Genomic DNA, 19,592 nt, shown 5'->3' on the forward strand with positions numbered 1-19,592 from the left:
CACCATAATATCATCTCTGAGTCTAAGCCACAGAGAGTATTAATGATGCTACATTTCTTAGCTGAGAGCTGCACTACAGCTTCTGGGATTTTCTTACAAGCTGCCGATGCTCATTTTGCAAGTTTTGATGCACAGACAATGACTATTACATAACAACAGCTGCCCGGCCAACAGCAATTATGAGATGCTTCCTGATTTCAGAGATGTTAAAGTTTTTTAAATGTGTTTCTTATAATCAATGAAATACTGTAATGATGATGATAATGATGACTACAAAAAGTACCTAGGATCTTTACATATAACATTTTCTCCTTTAATGCCAATGCCAATCCTCTGTGGCAAATATTATTCTACTCTTTTTACAGGTGGGGAAACTGGGGCTCAGAAATATTACGTACTTTGCTCAGGATCACACACCTAGGCAGGGGCAGAGCTAGGATTCCAAATCAAGTTGATGTTAACGTCAAACCTTGAAGTCTGAACCACTTGCATTCAGGCACCTAGAGATGATGAGAGAGCATGGTGCATTCAATGACTTCCTAATGAGCTGGCTGATCCCTCGGGTTCCTTCTGGAAATTCTCAATAACTCCCACCCCAATTTTAGGTCTTCTTTAATGGCTTTGTTGCCTGCCCCACCAAACAAGCCATCTAAGAGAATGGGAACAGATTGTCCGTGACACCGTTTGCTCCCATGATGCGGCAGCTCTCACAGACCCTTGAGTCAATGGCTGTTGACTCCCTCAGGCCAGAGGGAGACAGGCACGCTGCTACCTTCCCAAGGGCCTGCAGTATTGCCAACTCCCACAAAGGCAAAGCTTCGTTTCAAGCAGCCAGCAGGGAAGTAACTGCCTATTATGGGAATATGGAGCAATAAGGCTGTGAAAAGACAAGCAAATCTCTGAACACGGATCATCAAAATCAGCCCCACACTTAACGTCTTTGAGCTACACGTAGGAGAGCTTCTGCTTTGGGAGTCACCGTGCAGGTTCTGAGGAGGTAGTTAAGTACCACTGAACAGAACGAGTACATTTTTTCCCACCACTTATGGTACTCAAGCATCACACTTGAAAACTGTCTAGTCTCCGTCCTTCTCAGGTACCTTGAAGGTCCCCTTGACATCTCTCTCTTTAGGGAAATTGGATACACAGCAGTGCTCCCCAAAGTCAGACAACAGACCAGCAGCATCAGCATCTCCTGGGAACTTGTTAAAAATGCATATTCTCAGGTCTGACCCCAGATCTGCTGAGTCAAACTCTGAAGGTGAGAGGCCTGGAAATCTGTGTTTTAACAAACCTCCAGGCCATCTTCATGTACACTAAAGTTTGTGAAGCATGGATATACAGTATTTTGTGAAAATGTTGGGGTCTACCACAACCTCAGTGTACTTGCAACTAGGATTTAATTATTGGATTAAAAAATAAAAATAATACATATTTCTTTTTGCAAACCAAATGTTACAAGGGTGTAAAATTCATCATTTCATCTCCCCAGTGCTGATCTTCAGAAGTAACCAAGGTCAACAGTATGACAAGAATCCATTCACACCAATCTGTTTATTCACATATACACAAACATACATATTCCTATATGAGTTTTTTCCCCCTTTCTTTCCATTTTTTTTGGTTGTTACAAAAAAGAATTCACGTTCCAATCCACACACGGCTTTGCAATCGGCGCTTTTCACTTAATATATCAATGGATATCCCTCCAGGTCAGTACCTATAGTCCTAATTTTTTTCCTTTAGGAGTTGTAGGATATTCCAAAGCATGAATACTTCACGTTTGATCCAATCATATTTTTACTGATAGACATTCAGTATATTTTCAGTTTTTCACAGAGGCTAAATTAGAGGGCTAATTTAAAGTAATTTAACTGTGACAATAATTTCTGGTCTCAGATATAATCATAGGCTGAATTTGAAGCTGAAAAGGTAGATATAGGGGAGCATTCTTGTGCATAAAGAACGGTCTATAACAAACCCATGCATCTACAGTCAATTAATCTTTGTCAAAGGAGGCAAGAATATACAATAAAGAAAAGACAGTCTCTTCAGCAAGTGGTGTTGGGAAAGCTGGACAGTTGTATGTAAATAAATGAACTTAGAACACTCCCTCACACCATACACAAAAATAAACTCAAAATGGCTTAAAGACTTAAACGTAAGACATGACACCATAAAACTCCTAGAGGAGAACATGGGCAAAACATTCTCTGACATAAATCGTAGCAATGTTTTCTTAGGTCAGTCTCCCAAGGCAATAGAAATAAAAGCAAAAATAAACAAAGGGGACCTAACCAAACTTATAAGCTTTTGCACAGCAAAGGAAACCATAAACAAAATGAAAAGACAACTTACAGACTGGGAGAAAATATCTGCAAATGATGCGACCGACAAGCGCTTAATTTCCAAAATATACAAACAGCTCATCCAAATCAATAACAACAACAAAAAAACCAAACACACAACCCAATCAAAATATGGGCAGAAGACCTAAATAGACATTTCTCCAAAGAAGACATACAGATGGCCAACAGGCACATGCAAAGATGCTCAGCATCGCTGATTATTAGATAAACGCAAATCAAAACTACAATGAGGTATCACCTCACACTGGTCAGAATGGCCATCAACAAAAAGCCTACAAATAACAAATGCTGGAGAGGGTATGGCGAAAAGGGAAGTTTCCTACCCTGTTGGTGGGAATGTAAATTGGTGCAGCCACCATGGAAAACGGTATGGACTTTCCTTAAAAAACTAAAAATAGAGTTTCCATATGATCCAGCAATCCTACTTCTGGGCATATATCCAGAGAAAACTATAATTTGAAAAGATACGTGCACCCCAATGTTCATAGCAGCACTATTTACAATAGCTAAGACATTGAAGCAACCTAAGTGCTCACTGACAGATGAATGGATAGAGAAGATGTGGTATATATATACAGTGGTATACTACTCAACCATAAAAAAGAATGAAATAATGTCATTTGCAGCAACATGAATGAATCTAGAGATTATCATACTAAGTGAAGTAAGTCAGAAAGACAAAGATAAATACCATATGATATCACTAATATGTGGAATCTAAACTATGATACAAATGAACTTATTTTCAAAATACAAACAGACTCACAGACATAAAAAAAACAAACTTATGGTTACCAAAGGGGAAAGGGGAGGATAAATTAGGAGCTTGGGATTAGCAGATACAAACTACTATAAATAAAATAGATAAACATCAAGGTCCTACTGTTTGGCACAGGGAACTATATTCAATATCCTGTAATAAACCATAATGGAAAATAATATGAAAAAGAATATATATTCACTGAATCACTTTGCTGTACACCAGAAACAAGCACAACATTGTAAATCAACTAGACTTCAATTGAAAAAAAGAAGGATCTCTAAAGATTGCCTGAGCTACTCAAGCTGGGCACCTGTCTTTGAGCATATCCGAAAAGCACCTATCAACCATCGTTTGCGTGCCAGGCATTGTACTGTTTCCTGGGGATACATCAGTGGACAAGACAGACATGATTTTCTTGATCCTCCTAGAACTCACTCTCTAGTGGGGGGACATAGAGGCACAAAAGACAGTTATAATGCAGTGAGATTAAGTGTCAACAGAGGTACCAGTTTCCTGCAAGAGATGCCAGGTAAGCTGTGACCTAGTGATTGAATAGGAGTTAGTTGGGTGAAGGAGGGGTAATGTTCAGGATAGAGGGACCAGCGTGGTGAGTCTGGAGGAACTGTGAGTAGCATGAGGAGAGGAGAGAGAAAGCTAAACCTCCGAGCAGAATCCTACTCATGAAGCCGCTTGAAAGTTTCAACACTTTTCTGAAAAAAACAAGGAGCCCTTTTTAGTGTAATAGAAGGGTACCTGCCCCTTCTAGTAGACAAGCACCTCTCGTTAGAAACTGGAACTGCATCAGGCAGACAAGAGAGGCAGGAAAGAGACTTGGACACTAAGTTGAATGTTATGCCAGATGTGAACACACAAAATAAGGGACATTCAATAAACCCAGCATAGAGCACTCTAATCAAGGCAGTGAGTTTAGTTTATACTCAGGGTGAAATCTGTGCTGATACACCTGTTAATTCACTCTCGCTGAAAATCCAAAATCTATAATGTGGGAAAAGTACTTCCAATCAACACTTGATAAATACTTACTGGGTGTTAGATCCCAGTGGTAAAATGAGGTGCAGATTTTTATTCACCAGATTCCGTGGGGATATGATTCTCCTAAGACGGACAGATTCCAAGTCCTGTGGACCTGTGCCATGTGTAAGCTGAAGTGTTTAGGGAAGAGTGAAGAAAATGTGAGACCCGCACGTCTGTGAGGGTACTCCGTGAACGAGACAGAGGAAACAAGATTTCAGCAGCTGCCGTGAATGAGGGAAGAAGGTGAGGTGGGTTTCCACTAAGTCTTCTGCAAAACCCTTATGCCATCACTTTATGGACAACCACAGTAAAAGATCTCTTGTATTTCTCAAGACTTTTTAATTGGACCATTGTTAATTTGCATGAGAAACTGCACTGAGCATGGGCCATGAAGGCGACAGTCATATTTAGGTTACACATCCATTATCTTCTTTAACTCCAGCCAGGAATCTTTTCAGCGGCCTTCGGCTAAGTGCTCTGTCCCAGGGCAGAAAGCCACGCAGTGAGGAGAACTACTTATGGACCAAGGCGTGCTCTGCCCATTTCATCCTTACTGTCTCCCATCCATGGGACAGCATCCCCAGGTGGGTGTCTGCCCCTACCCCACAGAGGCCTATGACATGGCCTTAAGCACAGCAAACAGTGTGCCTGTTTCCAAGACCCACAGGACAGTTACACACCCTCCCTCCTCTCATCTTTATCCCCAGAAAAGTGACCACAGAGTTCCCTAATTCCATGCTGCACTTCTCAGCGCTCCTAGCACAGCCTGTCAGAAGATCTTTCTTTCTTAGATTTAGCTAATGTGTGGTCACTAAAGCATTCAAACAATATAGAAGGGTGTAAGTACACTGTGTGAAGTCACTCACTCCACACCTACCCTGCTCTCAGAGGTAAACAATTTGATGTTCATCTTTCTAGAATTATGTACGTATACATATATGCATAAATATATATGTATGTATACGTATACACACACAACACACATTACTTACTACAAAAATAAGATGTTACTACAGATCTTTCTTGACTTATGATGGGGTTACATCCTGATAAACCCATCCTAAGTTGAAAATATTAAGTCAAAATGCATTTAATACACGTAACCTACCTTAAACATGCTCAGAACACTTACATTAGCCTACAGTTGGGCAAAATCATCTAACACAAAGCCGGTTTTATAATGAAGTGTTGACTATCTCACGTAATTTACTGCATAGTGTACTGAACATGAAAAACAGAATGGTTGTGTGGGTAAAGAACGGAGGTAAGTGTACGGGTTGTTTAACCCCATGATCACGTGGCTGACTGGGAGATGCGGCTCGCTGCCCTGCTCAGCATCATGAGAGGATGGTACCACATATGCTAGCTTGGGAAAAATCATAACTCAAAAATTTGAAGTATGTTTTCTACTGAATGCTTTCACACCATCGTAAAGTCGAAAAATTGTGAGTCAGGGACTGTCTGTACACACTCCAGAAGGTAATTGCTTTTTTTAAACTTAATGTATCAAGTTTATCTTTCCATGTCAGTACACACAGAACAACCTTATTCTTATTGTGCTATGCCACGCCATGCTAGACATTGTATAGATGTACCAGAATTTAATTAAACCTCTGTTAATAAACACGTAGCTTAATTTTTAGCTTTTTCTATACACAGGTCTATGGAGATGTAGATTTATCATTGTGTATGGATGCAATCTTTGCTATAAGACAGATTCTTTGTAATGGAATTAATGGCCCAAAAGGAATGCATTTAAAAACCTTTCCCCACATTCTTGCCCAAACTGGGTATTTCCAATTAATCCTTTTAATTTGTGTATTGCTTAGAGGAAGGCCTTTCTCACACCAGTGTTATAACAAATTTCCCTATATTTTCTGTTACAGTATACATATATATTTTTTAATGCTGTGGTCTTTTAATTTACTGCCAAATCCAGCCTGCTGCCTGTTTTTGTGAAGCAAGTATTATTGGAACACAGCGACACCGAATGTGTACATATTGCTGATGACTGCTTTTACACCACAGGGGCAAAGCTGATATTTGTGACAGAAATTGTATGGCCCATAAAGGTGAAAATATTTACTGTCTTGCCCTTTCTAGACTGTTATCCAACTAATGCCTAGAATTTATTTTATTGTTTGTTTTTGTGAGGAAAGAACTAACTTTATTTTATCAACTGACAGAAAATTATCCAATGAATGGCTCATCTTTTCCCTACTGACATGAAATGCTATTTGTGTCATATAACAAACTCCCATCCATCCATGGGTGGGGTTCCTTTACACTCTATTCTGTATCATTGATCAGTTGGTCTTTTCCTGCACAAATACTACACTCTTCACTTCTTTAGTTTTATGTTTTTCCCATAGTATTATACTTTAAATTTTTATGTTTGGTAGGGTAAGTCCTTACTTGTCCTTTTTCAAAAGGAGTTTTTATATTCTTTTTGTTTTTTCTTTCATATGAATTTTAGAATCGCTTATAAAGATCCCAATGGGGTTTGTAACCAGTATTTCATTGACTTTAATTTGGGAGAAAATTGAAATCTTTACAATATTCTGTAACAGTGACCATTTCCTCATGGTCTCATCTATATTAAATATTATTATCATTTTTCATCTTTGCCAATTGATAGTTGAATTGAGGTTTTTATTTTTTTTATTTTTTTAAGAAGATGTTGGGGGTAGGAGTTTATTAATTAATTTATTTTTTGCTGTGTTGGGTCTTCGTTTCTGTGCGAGGGCTTTCTCTAGTTGTGGCAAGCGGGGGCCACTCTTCATCGCGGTGCACGGGCCTCTCACTATCGCGGACTCTTTTGTTGCGGAGCACAGGCTCCAGACGCACAGGCTCAGTAGTTGTGGCTCACGGGCCTAGTTGCTCCGCGGCATGTGGGATCCTCCCAGACCAGGGCTCGAATCCGTGTACCCTGCGTTAGCAGGCAGATTCTCAGCCACTGCGCCACCAGGGAAGCCCTGAATTGAGGTTTTATTCTAATAAATTAATAATACATAAAAATTGATATTTTTACCTTATTGTGAATTTTCCTCAGCTTTTTCTTACAGTATGTTAAGATGGGGCATTGCTCTGTAACCGATACAGGTGAAAGACAGGAATTTTACTACATCGCTGGTAGTGCTGATTCCTATGCCCTAGAAAACAGTTTAAGCTATTGGTCAGTTGAAAGACATTGATCCCTAAACATAAGCTCTTTAGCAAACATCCTCCCTATTGACTCAACATTGCTGCTCCGAAAGGCTCCACCATTTCCTGCTGCCTAAATGAATTTTTAATCAGCTCCATGCAGAGTGAACAAGCACAAACAATCGCACAAACAATCTCCCTCCTTCTGTAGGCCAGGCCCTCCAAGTGCGGCAGAGAGCGGTCGCATTCACGCCAAGTAACGGCCCTGCTTCCCGTTCTCTCACCTGGGTTCACCATCAGCCTCAGCAGGGCCGGAGTGCCTCAGGTTGGTCCCCGGTAAAGGTCTCTGGGATGGAGATTTGCAGGCAGGACGTTCCTTGGGGAGTGCGCTTGTGGTTGGACAGAGGGAAACACCATCCAGTCACCTCGAAGGCTTCCACCTGGAGTTCTGGAGCTGGAAAGGCTCTTTAAAATTATCCCAAGTTAGGGCGAGGGGGCTGGGCTTTATATCTATCTGCTGAGAGGTCGTGGGCGGGGCGGGGTGGGCGGGGGAGGTAGGACCTTGGGCTAAACAGCTCTCCCCAGCTGAGGATAATTCTCATTGAGCAACTCAGCTGAGCGCCAGTATTCGCCACATCTCCTAGGAAATTGAGTGCCTCGGTCCTGAAGGGGGGATGTGGGCGCACAGCACAGCCTCCACTACAGGGCCTTCTTGACTTTCCCTGTACCTCCCAGCTTTTTTTCCCCCGAGCTGAGAGCTCAAATACCTTCAAGTACACTGCTCAGCTTTGGTATTTAACCTTTCACGCAAAACTCTCATGTCACACGTAGATAACGTTTCCTTTCTTCCAAGCACATCACCCGAATTCACAAGCCAAATATCAGGGAACATGGCTGCAAAATTATGTTTATACCAAGACCCTCAAATGTATTATTCAAATAAATTAGAAAAAAATTTTCACATTTTTTAAAAAAAAGAAAACCTTATATAATCCACGAACTAACATTACATCATGTTCCCTTGGCACTTTTTACCTATAGTATATGAAAAACTTACAGATTACAAGGGCATTTTGCAATGAGTCAAAAAATGGATTGTAAAATTACTCACGTGTTCTTCCGTAATAACTACCTCCATAAAAATAGTGACTATCATTTGTATAGTGCTTCAGTGTTTACAAAGTACTTTCGTATCAACAACTTGCTGAGTCTTATCGGAGGCAGGAATTATTATGAAGACTCTGAGGCTTGGAGAGCTGAGGTAAGCCATGCCTCTGTCCAGAGCTGGAGGATGCTGGGAGTCTGGTGTGTCTCCAGAGCCCTCCTCCCTCCCCTTCCTCAACCCTCGTCTCCCCAGCTCCACCACACCCTCACCTGGTCCAGGCTCCACGCTCATTCTCTGTTGATACGCTGTAAACACCCACACTCCCCAACCAAGATCTTCTCTCCCTGGGAAGGACCTGTGTCCTCCTTCATCTTTCTCTACTAATCTTTTTTTTTTTTTTTGCGGTACGTGGGCCTCTCACTGTTGTGGCCTCTCCCGTTGCGGAGCACAGGCTCCAGACGCGCAGGCTCAGCGGCCATGGCTCACGGGCCCAGCCGCTCCGTGGCATGTGGGATCTTCCCGGACCGCGGCACGAAACTGCGTCCCCTGCATCGGCAGGCGGACTCCCAACCACTGCGCCACCAGGGAAGCCCTCTCTACTTATCTTTATTGAAACCTGCTCTCAGCTGGCTGTCCCTGGGAAAGGGACTCATAATCTATTTCATACCAAGCTACTAATGCCCAGCAATGGTGAGTAAACTGCTTTCTCCACCCATCCCCAGTTATATATTATCCCCAGGTATCTGTATGTATGCTGATTATCATTATATTATATATTATATCATCATTATATATGATTATATATGATATATAATATATATATACCCTCAGGTGTATCTGCATTTTAACAAGATCATATTGTAGTGGAATATGGAACAAGTTAATGAGGAAGATATTTTGGAGAGAGAGGGTCTTTCCAACTGCCTGCCCCCACCCCATTCATGTTATTTTACTGCTCTGTTGATGAGCATCACTCATGTAGAGCACTGGACTTGGTGTCAAAAGAATTGAATTTGAGTCCCTGCTCTTGGGTAGGTACTTAACTTTGCCCACCTTGACCTCCTCGCCATCTAAGTGAGAATAGGAATTGATGTTTCACTTTTCAGGGTGACTGGGGGGACCAACAAAAATCTCAGTATTATAGCAGTTTTGTTAAACTCTGTGGCTAGAGGAACTTGCAGTTGGAGATGGTCCAAGGGTGATGCCAAGAATTCACTGCTCCACGGGCCTCACACCACTGTCCACCCAGGAGGTTCCCCTGGTGCACACGAGCTACACAGCAGAACTAATATCAGCTGATCCTGGTGACCAACTCTTCCCTATACGTAGAGTGGTCATTACATGTTTTACTTTGACTTGTCCTTGAATGTGTGACAAGGCTAATATCATTGAAGGCATTTCTCCCCACAGCAATCCATTTTTTAAATGCAGTCCCTGCCATGGATGGTGTTTTGTGACACTGGGGAAGGGGAAGGTGAGTACTTTCCAGAACAAAGAAGGTAGGAAAAAAAGGTGTGGGGGGATATGACATAGGGACCCTTTTGCCAGGGAGAGAGCAAAATATAGATGAGGTGATACTAGGGTTCAGATGCTGCTGCTCTTTGCGGCTAAGTGTGTATGGCGATGGGGAATCGGGGTGGGGTGAGATTCTAGAAAGTCCAGAGAAAGTGAAGAGGTTAATCAGCTGTCCTTCTCAAACACAGGTGTCCAGAGTAGGAGAGAAGAGGTAATCTGGAGTATTTAGGGGACAGGGGGATAGGACAGTCCCCCCGTGCTTCCCTGTGTTGAGTGCAACACGGAAGGGATCTTGAAGTTCTTAGGCCACAGGGAAGGCAGCTGAGCACGCTGGCTGGGACTCAAGGGCTAAGGTGGAGGGAGAGCAGCCCTCTAGCAGAAGGCTGAGAACGGGCTGTTTGAGCTGCCTGCTGGGATTCACAGCCAGGCCTCAGTGGAGAGGCACATGGTAAGAGGCAAGTGAAGGTTCAGTCAGACAGGACTCAGTGTGCTTGGGCCACCCTGAGAGAGGAGATCCCAGGTTATTCCAGCCTAGAACACTTCAAGAGAGGACTCCGTGAGGGCGGAGGCCACGGTGGCCCACACATCAGTGGAAATAAATTACAGCTGCTTTAGGGGCAAGGAAAAGTCCCCAGAGATGGGTGGCACTTGGGCCAAGATGCCTTACTCCAATGTCAAGCTTCTCCTTGCACTTAGATTGTATCTCAGAAGGAAGAAGGGGAACCTCTGAAGGAGGGAAACAGTCCAGATGGGGAGTTCAAAATTTAAATTGATTATCTATCTAAAACGAGGCAGAGGAGATTCAACTATGTTCAGCTGGCAAGTTTAACTCTCCTCACCATCAATGGGAAAGATGCATTGCAAGGGAATCTAGGTCCTTGGAATGTAGAATTTCCCACGTTTGCTTTTTTTTTTTTACATCTGAGACACAGTACATGCCTCAAATGGATTACTTTACTATAGATGAGAAAAGCAGCCTACCTTTAACATTCTGGCAAATCCCAACCTTAGAAAATACAACATTAATAATGCAGAAGATCATTTTTAGTTCTCTAGTATAAGCAGCTTCTCTACAGTAACTTCACTGTATTCCTTGAGGATGTAATTATTATCCATCATCTTGTTATGAATAACCAACAACCAAGTCTGCAAGGGACTGATGCCAGGAACAAGATTTGACAACTCCCAACAAGCTAATGATTTCTAAGTCCTTCCATCCCTTGACCATCGTGGAATCTGACAGAGTTGTTGTCAGTGTGACGGGAGGCTAGGGAGGTGTCTGTCTTCCCAGTTACTGCCTCCCTTCACTCCTTAACAGCTGAGATGTGAGGAAGTAAAGGCTACACAAGGGGAAGCATCCTACAGCTATACATAGGCTTCTACATGGAAGTCATTATTCTTTGATAAGGTCACATTCAACAGGAGTTTAAAGCAATGACCCCACTCAGATCTTCTAAATAGAGTGACAGTCAGCTGTCTTAGAGAGATTCCATAATCTGAGACTCAGAGGCTGTGAATCTTCAATGCACTGGGTGCTGGGAGTGATGGACAAGTCAGGGTTTGCATCTTTATTGACCTTTTCCCCCCAATTGGATCCTTAAAGGCCAGATTGACTCTGCATCTAAATTAGCTGCTGAAATCCCTTTTTGTCAAATCATCTCTAATTAATGATATGGCAATATACACACCTATTCTTTCTGTCTGGGTGGGGGGCAGGGAACTACAATTTATTGAGTACTCACCATTTGCCAGGTATTTTGCCAAGTATTTTATGCATTCCTTCATTTAATTCTAAAGATTAGGCACTGTTAGTATTAATTATTTTTTCAGAGGCTGAAACCGAGAGATTGTGGCTTGCTCAAGGTCATTCCGATAGTAAAGGATGGAGCAGGACTATAACTGCCTGTTCTGTCCTCTACTTCTTTAGTAGGAGCTCATTTTCTCACTACTCTGTAGTTTCCTTAACTATTTGTGGTATAAATTTAAGTGCATCTTTCTTTCTCTTTGATGACAGCCTTCCTGATACACTAGTCTAAGTATTTGTATAAGTCTTTCTCACATGTGTTCCAAGGAATGCTGCCCTTTTGTGCACACATAAAACATAGCAGTGAGTAGACCATTAGCAAGTGTGAGACCTAGTTCAGTAAAAATCAAGTACTAAGATGATGCAAACAAACTAGGAATGCTGAACCAAACACATTATTTAAAAAATGCGAAACAATGCTTACAAAAAAGGGAGAACTATCCAGGTACCAGAAATAAAAAGGAAACTAAAAAGCAAAGATCTAAGCAACCGTGCTTATGCCTCATCCTCTTTAAGGTGACATTGGGAGTAAGTTCAAGGAATGCAGAAGCTTTCGTTTCAGTAGACGCGGCCCTTGGCCCAAGACTTCACTTGGGTGGAACTGAGATTTCAGGATAAATGCAGGATCCTCAAATAGCTGTTTATTGCAGATATAATAGAGAATGAAAGGATGGAATAGGAAAAAACGATGCCCACTGGCTTAGCTTGCCTGCCAATGCCTAGGCTCTGGATGGGAAAAAAGTCTCTACAGGAAACTAAAACCTTAAATTGAACATCTTGTGGGTTGAAGAGTTACATTTATACTAATCCCGTAAACCAGGATCCACCAAGCTAAGAAATTAACATAAAATGGTCGGTGATTCACCTGGCAGGTGCAAACACAAAGCCATCCTGAAGGAACATTGCCCCAGACCAAGTTGTATGGAGCTTCTGTAGGGAATGGGGAATAAAAAAGAGGAGTAGGGGTAAGAAAATCCAACACACTGGGGCAGTAGGGCCTCTAGGACTTGAAATACAAACCAGCAATTTGACAGGGTACAAAACACAGATATATTTAAAATAATTTAAATAATTAGGAACATAAAAGTGAATCAAGGTCTTAAGAGAAGAATAAGTGGCTATGAAAAAATTCAAAATAACAAAATAGAAATTCTAAAAATAATAATTTAAAACTACAGTCATTAAAATGAAAACTCAGTGGATGGTTAAGCAGCTGATTAGACTTGCTGAAGGGAAAGTTAGAAGCAAGAAAACAGATTTGAAGAAATTATCCAGAATATACAGCATAGATAAATAAATAGAGGGGAACTAGTAAAGAGATTTAAAATTTTGGAACACAGAATAAAAGGTTTATTCAATAGAATTTCAAGAACAAAAGAATATAGAAAATAAGAGAAAGGCAATATTTAAAGAGATAGTGTCTGTGAGTTGATAAAAGACCTAAATCCTTAGATTTAAAAGCACAACAAATTCCTGAAAGGATAAATAAAATCTTACATCTTAACACATCAGTGTGAAATTTCAGACCACCATGACAAAGAAAAATTCTTAAAAGCAACCATAGAGAAAATGATAGATTATCTACAGAAGAAAACCAATTTGAAATAGTACAGATTTCTGAAAATCAGCAAGGAGGCTAAGAGTCAGTGGAATGCTAGCTTTACAGTATTGAGAAAAAATAACTGGAGGTGTAGAATACTATGTCCAGCTAAAGTAAAATAAAGATATTTTCAGAAAAAGACTGAAAGAATTTATCATTTCAAGACCCTATAGAAAGACCCTATAGATAAACAAACTACTGAAGGATATACTTTAGGAAGAAGGAAATTGAACACAGAAAGAAGAAATACATTGAAAGTAGCAACAGTAAACCAAAAAAATAAACATGGATAAATATAAATAACCATTGACTACATAAAATAACAGAAATAATAATGTTTGGTTTGGGAGGACAAACAAGCAAAATGGCCAGAGAAGGTTATTGGAGTTGAGCTCATTCTAGTGTCCTTATTTTGTTCAGAAGAAGGATAGAAAATATAATAGGCAAACTGGTAGAGGAAAAAAAGAAGGAAACGACTTATTCCATAGAAGGCAAGAAACAAAAAAAAAGAAGTAAAGAAAAAGTATGGTAAACAGAACAAAATAAGATGGTAGAAATAAATCTAAATCAATAATCATAGTAAATGTAAACAGTCTAAACTTGCTAGTTAAAAGAGCTTACTATTTACTTTTTTTGAATACTATATTATGAATACTACATTTTGTTATAAGAGCTACAAGAAGAACTTGAAGGCTCAGAAAGGTTGAAGGTAAATGGATGAAAGAAGATAAGTAAATACCAATGTCTGGAAAGCTAGTGTAGCTGTATTAGTACTATACACGCTAGACTTTTAGACAAAATGCATTTAGGGAATAGAGGGGGGTCATTGCATAATGGTGAGAAAATCCAGTCTTTCCTGACTCCATGGTCCAGCTCAGCAGTTCTCCATGCTGCCTGCCCCTTATGACCATAGTGATTACATAAAATTAAAGAGCAGAGTAGAATTTTACTGAGAGAATAATAATATAATGATTTAAAATCCCCAGAGGTAGTCAAACTGGCCTGGGTTGGAGTTCTAGCTCCAGCACTTACCAGCTTTGTTGCCTTGTTTCATTTCACCTCTCTGTACCTCAGTTTCCTCATCTGTAAGATGCAGCTGAGCCATACTTGCATCTCATGTTTTGTATGAGGATTAAAAGAATTACAGTAAATAAAGGGCCAGTTTATACCAGCTTCTCAACAAATGTTATCCTATTTCTTATCCTATTTCTTATCTCTCATATCCTATTTCATATCCTATTTCTTATCACAAAAAACAAAACCTGCAAAACTTATAACTTCAGAAGGCAAATAGCTATTTAAGATTTCAAGTTGAAATCATTTTTCTTATAAAGAGTTAACTAACCATGAAATTAAATATTTAGGCATTCACGGAACCAATGTGCTCATAACGTTAGAATAAGAAAGTGGCTGGTCTAGAAATTACAAGACATTCTTAATGTCTTCACAGCTGATGTTTTTTCTATCATGGGAATATTTTGAAATCACCTTTTACAGTTATCTAGAGAGAATGGTGTACTGTGAGGTCAATTAGGAAAATAGCATGAAGTTGAGTGTTTGTATTCAGGTGTGTAAACGCTGGTGGCTGGTTGAGATGCTCACTTGTAAAGCAGTTTGGCACTCAGAGCACATTTTCCCTTAAAACAAGATCACAAATAGTGATTTCTTTCCCAAGTGGGGTGACCAATTGCCCTGGTTTGCCTGAAACTGAAGGGTTTTCCAGAATGAAGGACTTTCGTGCTAAACCTGGGAAAGTCCTGGGAAAACCAGAATGATCAGGTACCCCACAAGTCCAACACCCCAAAACTGATCTGTCTGTGTCAGTCACAACTTTGGGAGCCCTTCGTGAGAAGCCAGCTCTGCTGAGTGCCAGAGTTTCCCCTGTTGCACTGCTGGGCTCAGCACTTGATCTCTGACAGTTGCCTGAGCCCCTGGGTACTGATGTTACTCTGGGGTCTGAGTGTGAGAGAAAAGAGAAATATCTCCTCTCTGTTACACTTTGTCACTTAGACCCCAATGCAGCCTGTCCTCTGCCTAGAATATCACTTCTTCCAAAAACATGGTACTTTTAGGTTTGTGTACTTACTCTTCTCCCGTTGTTGCCCAAACGCGTCCCTCATTTTCAGGGTGGAGGATGAGCATTAACAGAACATCAGAAGCTGTCCTATCCTCTCCACAGTCTTGAACCTCTCGTCCCACCTCTCATTCACATCAGCTCAGATAATCAATGCTGACTCCGAGATGGATGGCCAATCACCACTTCCCCAGAGAGCTATCTCAGAATCCCACCGGGAGCTTGCTTGGGGACCTGCACAGCCTCTTTTCTAGGAATATAACATAGTTAATAATGACCTTGAGATCCACATTAGTAAACAGCAACCTACTGAACTGCCATTCACCAAGGTCCACTCTTAATAACACCCCCCTCTCCCTACACACCCTCGTGGAAATGTTTTCAGCGTCCCCTGTTCTTTCATAGCACTTGCTTTATGTTTCTGTGTAAACCTTGACCATGATCTGCCTTGTAGTGCAGTCGCTTAAGCATATGTCTATCTCCTTCATAAACTACAGGTCTTTAAGAGCAGAGAAACGGTCTCACTCATCTTTATACAACTCTTAGAACCTTGCAGATTGCCTGTCGCAGAGAGACTATTCAGTAAATATCTCAGGAATTGATAAGATCCTCTGGACTTTAGAAACTCATCAGAGATCAGCTGGCTCCATTATAACTTGGTCAATAATTCAGTCTATTAGGAGGAATGACTATATTAAATTTGTTCTGCCAACATTGCTTATTCTTGCATTGAAATTCACAGACTGCTAAATTGAAATTTAGCAGGTCACTGTGGTGTGAGAAGACTTGTCAGTGATAGAAAAGATGAAGAAATCACAATAAATAAAATTCAAATTATTCTAGGTAAACTTTAATTGAAAAATCATTTGAACAATGCTGTTCTCTCTAGTAGATAATACCCAAATAGTAAGGTGTTACTGAGTGAGCAGAAAGGGTAAAATATACTTTGATATTCTACTCAAAGGTTCTTATTTCAACTTTAAATTGCCTCATAATATCATAGTATAGCAGCCAAATTAATGAGTCAAGTCAGACTTCAAACAAATACACTGAACAAATCAAGTTTCAAACTCAATTAACTTCTAGGAAAAAGAAGAATTCTGAAATTAGGACGAGATTGGAGGAATCTGTGTCTTGTAGATAAAACATTTTTTTAAAGGCTCAAATCCTTTACAAGTTTAAATATCAAAATAATCTGCCTAAGGACAAATTAGAGTCACCCCAAAGTAGAGTCAATACATTAGTAAGATGTGTTATATGCCAATATGACATACTTGTAATATGTCAACACATTAGCAATGTAAGTGTTAAAAATTTGTGAGAACTCCAAAATTATCATTAAACTCAAAGCCAGGGAAAAATTTGTAGTGACCTAGAGGCATTTCAGAGAATTTGGGGACCACAATATTCAAGGCTGAAATAAAAGTTCTTTTTGAAGTTGATACTAAAGGTAATTTAAGATGACTCGAACTTCTAAGATGATTAGAAATTAGTCTATTAACCAACAACTCTGAGAGCATCAGGAAGCTGTGGTTAAATAAACTCCTGTACTTTTGTCAAGGCCCTGCATAAATGGTACCTACACCTCCTGAAAGGATGACAGAGAATCCTTTGAGGTTGTTCACCAAACATCCCATTGGTGCTGGCTCCTCTGGGATCACTCCCAATTATCACAATCAACTGCAGGCTGCACTGTCCCTCACTGCACACCTACTATGTGTCAGGCAACAAGGCAGGTACTATCCGCACCATCACCCTGCTCCCGTGATTGTAAAGCGTTTCAATCCTGCAGCATTAGAACAAGTTTAAATTGATAACTCTTACTTAGCACATTAAAAAATGAGCCTGGATGACATACAATTAATTATATGTTATTGCACTCTGATTTTAAAAAGAGAAAAAGATTCTGTGTGATTTCACTCTGTGATAATTTTTCTAATAGGCAGAAGAAAAGGCAATAATTTAGTTGTGACACTATTATAATCCTCCAACCCATGAAACACAATAAAAGAATATTCCACTGAAACATCTCACTCGAAAGGCTGTTTTCTTTTATGATGATGGAAAAAGTATTTGTTGAATTCTGATGACATCGTAACTGATTCCAATGTTCTGCATAGAGGAGAAAAAACATTTTCCATTGTATACACAGTAATAAGTAACCATCTAAGCATAATGCATGTGTATTAGAAAGAGGGGAACAATTATCTACCCTCACGTTTGCTTTCCTGCCATCAGGGCACGAGGAGGCTGTGTGTGGGCCTACCTTCGGACAGCCATCTTTGCTTAGTGGGAAGAAGATTCATACCATGGTGTGGAAGTCCCAAACAAGTGCTGACCTTTCCTTCTCTTTATATCTGCTCCTCTGTCCAGACCCTTATCTGGCAGGGGAAAGAGGCTGGAAGGTGTTCAGGCAGCTAAAATATTGCAAAAGAGATAGCGCGGTGCCTCCTTCCTGAATTAGGGAGTGGAACCAACCCTAAAAACAGTTATTCTCTGAACTTGTAAGTTTGTCCATAAGATCATGACTAAGAACTCTCAGGCTGAGAAGCTGAGTCCTGATTTGGCCAAATGAATACTATTGTTAGAGGGGCTGATTTTCCCCCAGAGCCAAGTCTATAGGAAGAACAGGTGGGACTTGAGGGGAGGGAATGCCTGGGAGAAAAGGGTTGGGGGTGGCCATGGGACTCGACTTCATCCCACATTGGATTCTCCCTTTAGAATAGTAACCCAGTGGTCCAAGCCTAGCACACAGTCAATTACAGAGACTAGGAATCAAGAATAATTAAAAACTCCTCAAAATACGTCTTGCTCTCTCATACCTGCAGATCCTCTACCTTACACCCTTCATCTGGCAGTTGGTGCTCTGCCTTCCAACCTCCGCTCAAGCACCGGTAGCTCCAGGAAGTTTGGCCTGCCTCCTCCAGTCTCACCAGCCTGGGGTGGGTGCCCCTTCATGGCTCCTGTAACACCTCCTGCCCACCTCCTGTTAGAGAGGGCGGAGGTATCTCTTCCCCTGAAACAGTGGATCACAGCTTTGAGTGTACTGAATTCAAAGGACTTAAGTTTTAGTCTTGGCCAGTAGAGGCTTCTGGCTGTTCCTCCTCTGTTCTCTTTTACTATCTCCCCCTGCATGGAATGAAGCTGCTATCCTGATTGATTCTTGAGACCACATTGCACTGTGGGCAGGGATTTTTTTTTTTTTTTTTTTTTTTTTTGCGGTACGCGGTCCTCTCACTGCTGTGGCTTCTCCCGTTGCGGAGCACAGGCTCCAGATGCGCAGGCTCAGCGCCCATGGCTCACGGGCCCAGCCGCTCCGCGGCATGTGGGATCTTCCCGGATCGGGGCACGAACCCGTGTCCCCTGCATCGGCAGGCGGGCTCTCAACCACTGCACCACCAGGGGAGCCCAATGGGCAGGGATATTGTCCAGAAGGTAACACGCATTCACGAGTGTCCCTTCTCTTCCCCCCTCTGCTGCTGGACGTGGCAGGCTGCCTCTTCCTGTCTGTGTGCTGTTTGCGTAAGTGGATTTGTGAGACTGCCACACACCTCACTATTCCTGCCGCTCCCCACCAGGGTGCTGAGGTTTCGTATGGGGGCTGGGCTACCCTAGAGGTTCAGGCCTCAGCCAGGTGCTCTGATTCAGCTTAGGGCAGCCCTGTCTTTGGCTTCATTGGATACTTGCCCATCTGGTACTTTGTTCGCCATTTGCCAATTGACTGTTAAATCTATAGCTCCTTTGTCAGGAAACTGCAAAGGGAGGCATGATGAGTGGAAAAGAGGCCCCTAACATCCCCAAACTCTAACACTCCCATCTCTGTACTTCCAACGATGCACTAATTATCTGTCTCCCTCATTGGAGGGCAAATTCCCTGAGAAACTAGTACTGATCTTTGTATGCCCAGTGCTTAGTGCAATGTCCAACAGGTATTAGGTGCTCGAAAATGCTAAGTGTGTGAATGGATGAATGGATGAGTGAGTTTGGCCATTCTTGGACCTGCTTCACTGATCCAACCCTGGCCACTCTGCAAGCTGATCCCCCTCTGTGTTGAGCTCAGCAGGTCACCTCACCCAGAATGTCCTCAATCCCAGCTCAACATTCATGGTCTCTCTGAAGACTTTTCTAGCTAATTCTACCCACACTCATTTCCATTTCTAAATGCCTTTTGTACGGTTTAGTA

The sequence above is a fragment of the Grampus griseus genome (genome assembly GCF_964374135.1).
Source record: "Grampus griseus genome assembly, chromosome: 9".
Taxonomy (NCBI): Eukaryota; Metazoa; Chordata; class Mammalia; order Artiodactyla; family Delphinidae; genus Grampus; species Grampus griseus.